Source organism: Lissotriton helveticus, chromosome 7, assembly GCF_964261635.1.
Source record: "Lissotriton helveticus chromosome 7, aLisHel1.1, whole genome shotgun sequence".
Lineage (NCBI taxonomy): Eukaryota > Metazoa > Chordata > Amphibia > Caudata > Salamandridae > Lissotriton > Lissotriton helveticus.
Window position 1 is genome coordinate 1072955048 of NC_136068.1, and position 9041 is coordinate 1072964088.

Below are 9041 nucleotides of genomic sequence, written 5' to 3' on the forward strand. Positions count from 1 at the left end.
CAGGGACCCCGTCCCACTTCGGATCCTCAAGGAGGTAGCTTCCACGATTATTCCCCCCCTGACTCATCTGATCAACGCCTCATTCCAACAGGAAGTTGTACCCCCGAGCTGGAAGACGGCGGTCGTGAAAGCCCTATTAAAGAAACCCTCCCTCGACCCTGAAAATCTGGCCAATTACAGGCCCATTTCCCTACTCCCAGGAATCAGCAAGATTGCTGAAAAACTGGTTAATAAAAAACTCTCCCAGTTCCTGGAGGTCAACAACAAGCTAAAAAGTTCCCAGACGGGCTTTCGCCCAGGGCAGGGCACTGACATCGCCCTCCTGGCAGCGGTAGAGGAGGCCAGAGCACTATTGGACGGAGGAGGATCAGTGGCAGTGATCCTCCTCGACCTAAGTGCGGCCTTTGATACCGTCAACCACCAACTTCTCATCAAAAGACTCAAGAGAGTCGGTGTGGAAGGCCCGGCCCTATCCTGGCTCTCATCCTTTCTGGCTCAACGAACCTATCAGATCTGGGAGAAGAACGCCTGCTCCTCCGAAACTCCCCTCCAATGTGGTGTGCCTCAGGGCTCCTCCCTGAGCCCCACATTATTTAATATCTATATGTCCACATTGGAGGAGGTCATCACCCCGTTCGGAGTGAGCGTCGTCAGCTATGCTGACGACACACAACTAGTGGTGTCACTATCTCACCCCAGACAACAATCAGCAGATTTATTTAACTACCTTACGCAGGTTCACTGCTGGATGAACAAACTCAGCCTTAAAACTAAACGGGACGAAAACTGAGGTTCTGCTCCTCGGCCCGAAAGGACTCACACTCTCCCCGAACATCTGGCCAGCCTGTTTGGGCCCTCCCCCTGACCCAAAAAAAGAAGTAAAAAGCCTTGGTATGTGGCTCGATACTGACCTCTCGTTCACTGTGCAGGCAAAGAAAGTAGCCGGGACCTGCTTCGGCCTCCTGAAATCATTGAGGAAAGGTCTGCCCCTCCTGCCCTCCAACTCCCAAAAATTGCTAATCCAAGGCCTAATACTCTCGAGGCTTGATTATAGCAATGTGATCTACCTAGGCGCCCCCGAAGCGACGCTTAACAAGCTTCAGAGAATCCAGAACACTGCTGCCCGGATTCTCACAAATACCCCTGCCAGAGCTTCGGCTAAACCTGCCCTAAAACTTCTCCACTGGCTTCCCATAAGGGAGCGGGTCAAATTCAAGGCCCTATGCCTAGCCCACAAACTGCTACAAAATCAAGGCCCCCCTGTTCTCAGGAAATTCATCATACCCTATAAATCCACAAGACCCCTCCGCTCGGACACGGAAAACTTCATCACTACCCCTAGATTCAAGAAAGCCCGCACAGGAGGAGGACGTTTTTCAGTCCATACTGCACGTCTCTGGAACTCACTCCCCCGCGACCTGCGACTCGAACCACAATACCTTCACTTCAGGAAGCGGCTCAAGACTCACCTTTTTCCCCAATGAATCATGCTCGTCCGTAACCCTGATCTTCTGTCCCCCTTCCCTCTTCTTCTCTCCCTTGTCCCATTGAACTGAAGAGATAGGATTTGTTAGCGCTGGGATACCTCAGGGTGACTACGCGCTCTATAAAAATAAATAATAATAATAATGTGGATCTGGAGCCACACGCAACTGCCCTCATCAGCAGCCACTGAGATATTTACACCCTCAAAAAAACACACCGTAGACTAGAAGAAGGTAACAACAGTCCGGATTGGATTAGCAGGATTGTGCCTGCCTCCTGTATGGATGTTCATACAGATGAACACTAGGGTTCTGCCTTTTAGAACTAAATACTTAGGAAAGTAATGCGTATAATATCTGAAGGTGGATGCTTGTAGGGATATGCCAAAATTCCAGAATAGCACCAGAAATGAAAGGATTTTTCATTTAAACATTTGATAGCTAGTATCTAAAAAAACAAAATGGCTCTGGAAGAAGGTGGTTAGTTTTTATTAGAGGATTGCTTCATATAAAGGCCATGGTGCAGTGTTGGTCCATGGATCTAGAGCAGTCGTCGCAGAGGGCCAGAACATTTTAAAAGACGGCACAGAAGTGCAGCTGGTTCCTCAAAGGTTATTCTCAGGAGGATGGTGGTAATCAATGATGGGCAACAAAGGAAGCCGGTCACAGGACGGGGGTCAGGGTACTCAAATATAAACATCTAGGCAATGAGGTGGGCGATCCTGTGTGCTGTATCTTTAAGTTAACAACCGCTAGGCCACTCTGGGGTAGCAGGTAGACACGGCCCAAACTAGGAACAAGGTGCAGGGCAGGAAGAGAGAAGGTTCCATGTGTACTTTTGAGATGAACTCAGGCTGGCCCATTGGTCACAAGGCCCAGACTAGCACCAGGGAATGCGATTTGGACCAAAGTAAATGCCTTATGAGATTCGGGAGGTGGCAGTGCCTTAGTGGAGAAAGCCCTGGTAGAGGGAGGCTAGTACTAGGACTAGTACCATTGAGCCATTGGGGTGTCTGGCAGCTGATGAGCTGAGAGGGGGTGGACTTGGACAAGGTTGTGGCACTCTTGACAGACGGTGAGGTGCATTCTTGGAGGCGCAAGCTGCCACTCAGCAGAGCTCTGATGAGTGACTTCCTGAAGTAGGAGCAGAAAGCTACATGTCTGAAAGGTCCTGCGGTGAGTAAGGCGTACAGCTTAAAGGCCCGCAAGAGACAGCAAAGGAGCCTACACGAGTCCGTGGTAAAGAGCCAGAGAAAAGTGAGGATGGGGGCTAGACCCAGCCTGGTGCAATCTGCATAGACCAGCGACAGAAAGGCATCCGGGTGAAGCATCCCTTGAGGCCACACGGAGAAGGCGCGCCCCTACATGCCACAGGAAGCACAGTGAAGCCACAGCTAAGAGAACACGGCCTGGTGCAGAGGGACTGGGTGAGAGAGTCTTCACTTTAGACTAGCACCCTCGCTTACGCGACTTCAAACGTCACACGGTGCTACGGGCTGTCCATCCACCAACTCACAGGCCAGGTGGGCCTTTGCCATCTCTCAGACTGCTCTCGGTCGCTGTGCCTCATTCCGTGCTGCGGGTCTCTCTCATCGTCGCACAGGCTGGCCTGCGCCTCCATCGCTGTGCCTCATTCCGTGCTGCGGGTCTCTCTCATCGTCGCACAGGCTGGCCTGCGCCTCCATCTCTCAGACTGCTCTCGGTCGCTGTGCCTCATTCCGTGCTGCGGCTCTCTCTCCGTGTGGCACAGGCTGGCCCGCGCCTCCATCGCTGTGCCTCATTCCGTGCTGCGGGTCTCTCCTCGTGGCACAGGGTGGCCCGCGCTTCCATCGCTGTGCCTCATTCCGTGCTGCGGCTCTCTCTCCTCGTGGCACAGGGTGGCCCGCGCTTCCATCGCTGTGCCTCATTCCGTGCTGCGGGTCTCTCTCCTCGTGGCACAGGGTGGCCCGCGCTTCCATCGCTGTGCCTCATTCCGTGCTGCGGCTCTCTCTCCTCGTGGCACAGGCTGGCCCGCGCTTCCATCGCTGTGCCTCATTCCGTGCTGCGGGTCTCTCCTCGTGGCACAGGGTGGCCCGCGCTTCCATCGCTGTGCCTCATTCCGTGCTGCGGCTCTCTCTCCTCGTGGCACAGGGTGGCCCGCGCTTCCATCGCTGTGCCTCATTCCGTGCTGCGGGTCTCTCTCCTCGTGGCACAGGGTGGCCCGCGCTTCCATCGCTGTGCCTCATTCCGTGCTGCGGCTCTCTCTCCTCGTGGCACAGGCTGGCCCGCGCCTCCATCGCTGTGCCTCATTCCGTGCTGCGGGTCTCTCCTCGTCGCACAGGCTGGCCTGCGCCTCCATCGCTGTGCCTCATTCCGTGCTGCGGGTGTCTCTCATCGTCGCACAGGCTGGCCTGCGCCTCCATCGCTGTGCCTCATTCCGTGCTGCGGGTCTCTCTCATCGTCGCACAGGCTGGCCTGCGCCTCCATCTCTCAGACTGCTCTCGGTCGCTGTGCCTCATTCCGTGCTGCGGCTCTCTCTCCTCGTGGCACAGGCTGGCCCGCGCTTCCATCGCTGTGCCTCATTCCGTGCTGCGGGTCTCTCTCCTCGTGGCACAGGGTGGCCCGCGCTTCCATCGCTGTGCCTCATTCCGTGCTGCGGCTCTCTCTCCTCGTGGCACAGGGTGGCCCGCGCTTCCATCGCTGTGCCTCATTCCGTGCTGCGGCTCTCTCTCCTCGTGGCACAGGGTGGCCCGCGCTTCCATCGCTGTGCCTCATTCCGTGCTGCGGCTCTCTCTCCTCGTGGCACAGGCTGGCCCGCGCCTCCATCGCTGTGCCTCATTCCGTGCTGCGGGTCTCTCCTCGTCGCACAGGCTGGACTACTCCTCGCAGGCTGTGCTCGGCGTGCTCCATTTCACAGACTGCCCTGGTGACCACCTCATAAACCTTACAGTACCTCGATCCATCTTACCCTGTCTGGGCCTGGCTGCAGCGCTCCCCTGTAATCGAGTTAGGCCCTTCCCCCACCCAGTTATCGGTTACTGGCATTTACGGAAGAAACACCTGCCTGTAATCGGGTTAGCGCCAACCCCGGGGCAGGCGAGGCTGGACGCTGATTACGCCTGTTACAGCAACGAGGCAATAAACATAACCCATAATTATCGTCAGTCACACAATCGCTCCCTCATTCCGCTTTTCGACCAAGTAAACGCGTGAATAAACGCTGCCCGGGCGCCTTGAGGACGCGTGGGCGCAGCAGGACTCTGGGATGGCTGGGCTCTGGGCGCGTCCACGGAGCTCACTCACTTCAGAAAGCCTCATCCCTCAGTGACAGACGGGACACGTAACCATACCCGTCACCAGGAACCTCCCTGTCCCCACCCTAATCACACATAAATGACAGTAATTCGAGTCAGTCAGACGTTTCTCCAGACTCCCTCCTCCCCTTCAATAGTGCTGCACGGCCTGCGCCTCCATAACCAGGGCCACTGGAATGATGACATGAGTTTGGGGCTGCTACGTTTCCCGCATAATTTGGGATTTGCCAAGTCATCCATCATCCACAGATTTTAACAAACAAACAAAACATTGTTAGTCAAGCGGATCAACAGTTACAAAAAAAGCAGTTGCCGCACAATGGAAGGGCCCTAGCAAAGGTTGACTGGGTCACCTGTCTGTTGCTTATTGCTGTATTTCGGTGGTAAACTGGTACTAATGAGGTGAAACCTATATCAAGACAATGTGAGGAAGAATACAAATGACAAAATCCTTAAGTAATACCACCTAGAAACTGACCCAATGGGAAGTTTCACGTCTAAGGCCTAATCGGTGCCACAAATCTAGGCAATACAAACAGCGCACTCTTCCGCAGATCCACACGGTGCAGCGTGCTACTTGAGAGTGTAAGCGCTTCAACGACAACACAGAGGCAGACACAGGCTTCCATACAGCTGTTTAAGAAACCTGCACTCTGAGGTAGGGCAGAAGCGAGGCAAGAACCACAGCGAAGGCACCTGCTGCAGCAGACTGTCAACACTGCAAGTACCACAGACCCTAGGCCGAAGTCCCAGAAGAGCGTGAGGCCATCTGCAGAAGAGCGTGAGCATAGCAGGCTCCACAGACGCGGGGGCGAAGACATACATCACAAAGCGCGGGGGCCTGGCCTGCCCACGGTAAGGACACGACCGCAGCAGCTGCTTCCACTCTGATCCAACGTACACCTGTTAGGGGAACCTTATCAGCAGATCATTAACAAACCAGCTTTAACAATTCCTCGGGTGGAGAAGGTGACATACCGCCGCACGACGCCTCACCGCCCACCCGGGAAGAGTCAGCGGGTAGGAACGGCGGTTGGCACTATTCCTGAGGTGTAGGAGCGGATGCATGCCACTACTCACCACCCCTGCAGCTGGCCATGAGCACTGCAGCCTTCACTGTTATGAGGGTGAAGCCGCTGACATTCACCGTTACTGGGGCGCCCCTTGCAGCATAGTCTTAGTACAGCTGCGCTGCCGCCAACCTTGGTGGGATGAATAAATTGTCATGAAGCAGAATGTGCGAGCAGCAGCTGCAACAGTTACTGCACTGGAAGAGCCGACTGAACCACTGCATGGACGCCCCTGCTGCAGCAGCGCGGGAAAACACCACCTTCAACAGTTCCTGAGGTGAAAAGCGGACACACATCACTGCAGACGCGACCGGGGCCTTGCGGGGCAGCGTGAACACAGCAGCTTCAGCCCTTCTTTTGGTGAGGACGCGGACATACCTCACTGTCTGTAGGGGTGCTCTCTGGCAAGTTTTAGAACCGCTGCTCCCACAGAAACGCACCTTTGAGGGTCGGAATCTGGAACAAATTTCTGCGTTGGGTCAAATCACTCCTACAAAAAAGTCACAGCCAACTGGGCCTAGTTGATCAACTTGTGGTGTACAACTACCTAGCTACTCTTGTTGCAACGTTTTCCATTGGTTTTTGATCAAGCCTGAACTGGCTTCTGTTGAGTCCATCTGAAAATGAGATGATACAGATTGGGACGATCACAAATGCCTCTTGGTGACATATGTGACCACCATCTATAAGGGTTTGCCAAGCCCCAAACACAAAATGAAGAGCGCAGTTATGCTAATTGACTGAGCCATCTCTATGGCACCAAAGGTTTTACACATGGTCAACATAAGTGTTGAGAATGAATTGGCCTGTGTTCATCTCCTGGCAAGTCTCTGCAATGTCACTGTAAGTTTTTAATTTTTACTCCAGTGAATAGAACAACGGTGCATGTTAAGTGAGGGATTACATGACTTCAGACCCCAGAGCGCGGCTCTGAGTCAAGTGGGCATGGAGAGTGTACCCCTCTATGTCAGAATGGCTACTTCCCCTCCACCCACAATTTGTGGACTGGCAGTGGTGGCAGCATTGATGCTAGTGAAGTGACTGGACTCCGCTCTGGATGCAGTCTCTTTAAGGGGGGTGTTGCATAGTGACCTCCTCTGTTTAAAGGGTTAAGAAAGGTCCCTTAACTGGGGTTCACCTCCATATGTATTAAAGATGTATGACACTCTGTATGGTGGAGGATGAGTATGGAGCCTGTGTGTGCATGTTATGTTATGTTATGTTGAGTTGTATAGAGCGCTAATCACCCGAGAGGATATCCAAGCGCTTGGGTAGGTGTGCGGTCACCAAGGTGCTTATACGAGGAGCCAGGTCTTCTTGGTAGGATGGGTGCAACTGGGAATTCATTGTGGCTTCCTGTACATGTCTAGCATTATGTGAAGGAGGGCTTCAGGTGAGGCTGCCCATTTCTTTGCTAGCATAGGGCCTGAACTGCAGCATTCCTTCCGTTCCCCCAAATGTTCTTTCTTGTGGCAAAATATAACAGGACATTGAACATAAAACGAATTCACTGTTTCCTTCAACATTGAGCACACAACCAATGTAACTATTGCTCTGAAGAAGCACAAGGCGAAATCTGCAGAGCGAAACATCAGCTTTAATTCTACTGCCTGTAATTTTCCATAAAACTAACTGGATGTCATTTTCTATCACACCAAATAACAAGAATTGTTACATCTTATAAAAGATCTTTCCATTGGACCTATAATGAATGATTAAAATCAATACCGGAGTACTATACATATGAAGTGCTCCAGCCCCCAGAACAAGATACACTTTATATCTGCTTGGGGGCTGAGGCCACATTCACGCTATCGGATCTCTGCACGGATGAAATACAAATCAACCTGCATGGCACATCATACTATTTCTTGCCGGGGGTCTCTATTTGGCAAAAGAAAGCTTTAGGTGCACTAATCATTCCCTAACCATGCCCGTCATTTAGAAAACATGCTCTGGTGCAAGGGTGTCAAAGAGAGGCTCACCATACATGGAAATGCACCAGTTTTGATGACCTCTTTACTCTTTACTTTCAGATGGTCCCTGAAAGCGCATCTTTTTTTGGGCTTTAATGATTGATTTTTCTATAGCATTACCTCAGATTCTTAGCACCAGGAGGTCAGTCCTTCATCGAGTATGATGTGTTCAACATAGTCCTGTCAAGTGTGTGTCCAGCAGCTTCTTGAATGGCTTGCTATAGCTGCAGCACGTTCTGCCGCAGAGCACAGCAGCTTCAAAGGCCGCAAGGGAGGCTTGGCGGCAGTCCTGCGTCGATGCGCCCTGCTGCAGAATGAGAACAGCCGCCTCTGGAACCCGTGCAGAAGGCACTGGATCTGTAGCAGAGCACGAGTACAGTGGTGCGCCATGGTGCCTGGCTGTAGCCCCTCGTAGGCACCACAGCTGGCAAAATACCAGCACTGTACTTACCACTGCCCACTAGGGAAAACATACCGCCGGAAGTGACGCTTGCAAGATGCCCAGGGTACCTCTCAGCTGAGGCTGGTTAAGTAAAAGACAGTCTTTTGAAAACCACATTTCTTATTTGCTTTCAGAAGGTCCATTAGAAAGACAACCATTAAAACACTTGGGTGCCAAGTTCGAAGAGGGGGGCCTATTCCATCAGGTTGCGGCAAAAAGAGAGTAGAATAGGTTTGAGTTGCAAAGAAACACTAAGAATTACATGCCAGGGACACGATAGGAACCCATATTAAATGAGACCTTACCTACTGTTCTCTCCAGTGTTTGTGCCCAGACCTATTAAAGGCCACCTCCCTCTATGTAATAAAAACCACCTCATGAACAGGTCAATTAAAGCTCATGACAGAAAGGCAACAGGATGACGACGAAAACAAGAACTCAGATGGCTGTTTACAAGCATAGTTAATTTACAAGCAAGCATAGTTTGTTCATTAGCAGCAACTTGTTAATGTGTTGCTCATTTTGTCACAGCATGGACCTTCGAAAGCACAGGCCTATTCCTGTTTGTAGTTTAGAGTTGCCTTTTAACCTGGATACTTTCCAGCAGTTTCACTAACAAAGATATATACCTGTTTATTTACATATTTAAGCCAATTTTGTCAGTATATATTCTGTGTGCAGTGGTAACGAGGGTATCTTTGTTGATACATTACAGCAGGAAGTTTAGTGTTTGGCTATAGAGTTTTGAACATTGGCGCCCCCGCCCAAGAGTGTGA

General features: G+C 52.0%; 1 protein-coding gene across 2 annotated transcripts in view; it reads right to left on the reverse strand.

Moving 5' to 3' along the window:
• TBC1D16 (TBC1 domain family member 16) overlaps positions 1-9041 on the reverse strand; it is a 785234-nt gene that overhangs the window by 5486 nt on the left and 770707 nt on the right. The gene's annotated exons all lie outside the window — the stretch shown is intronic.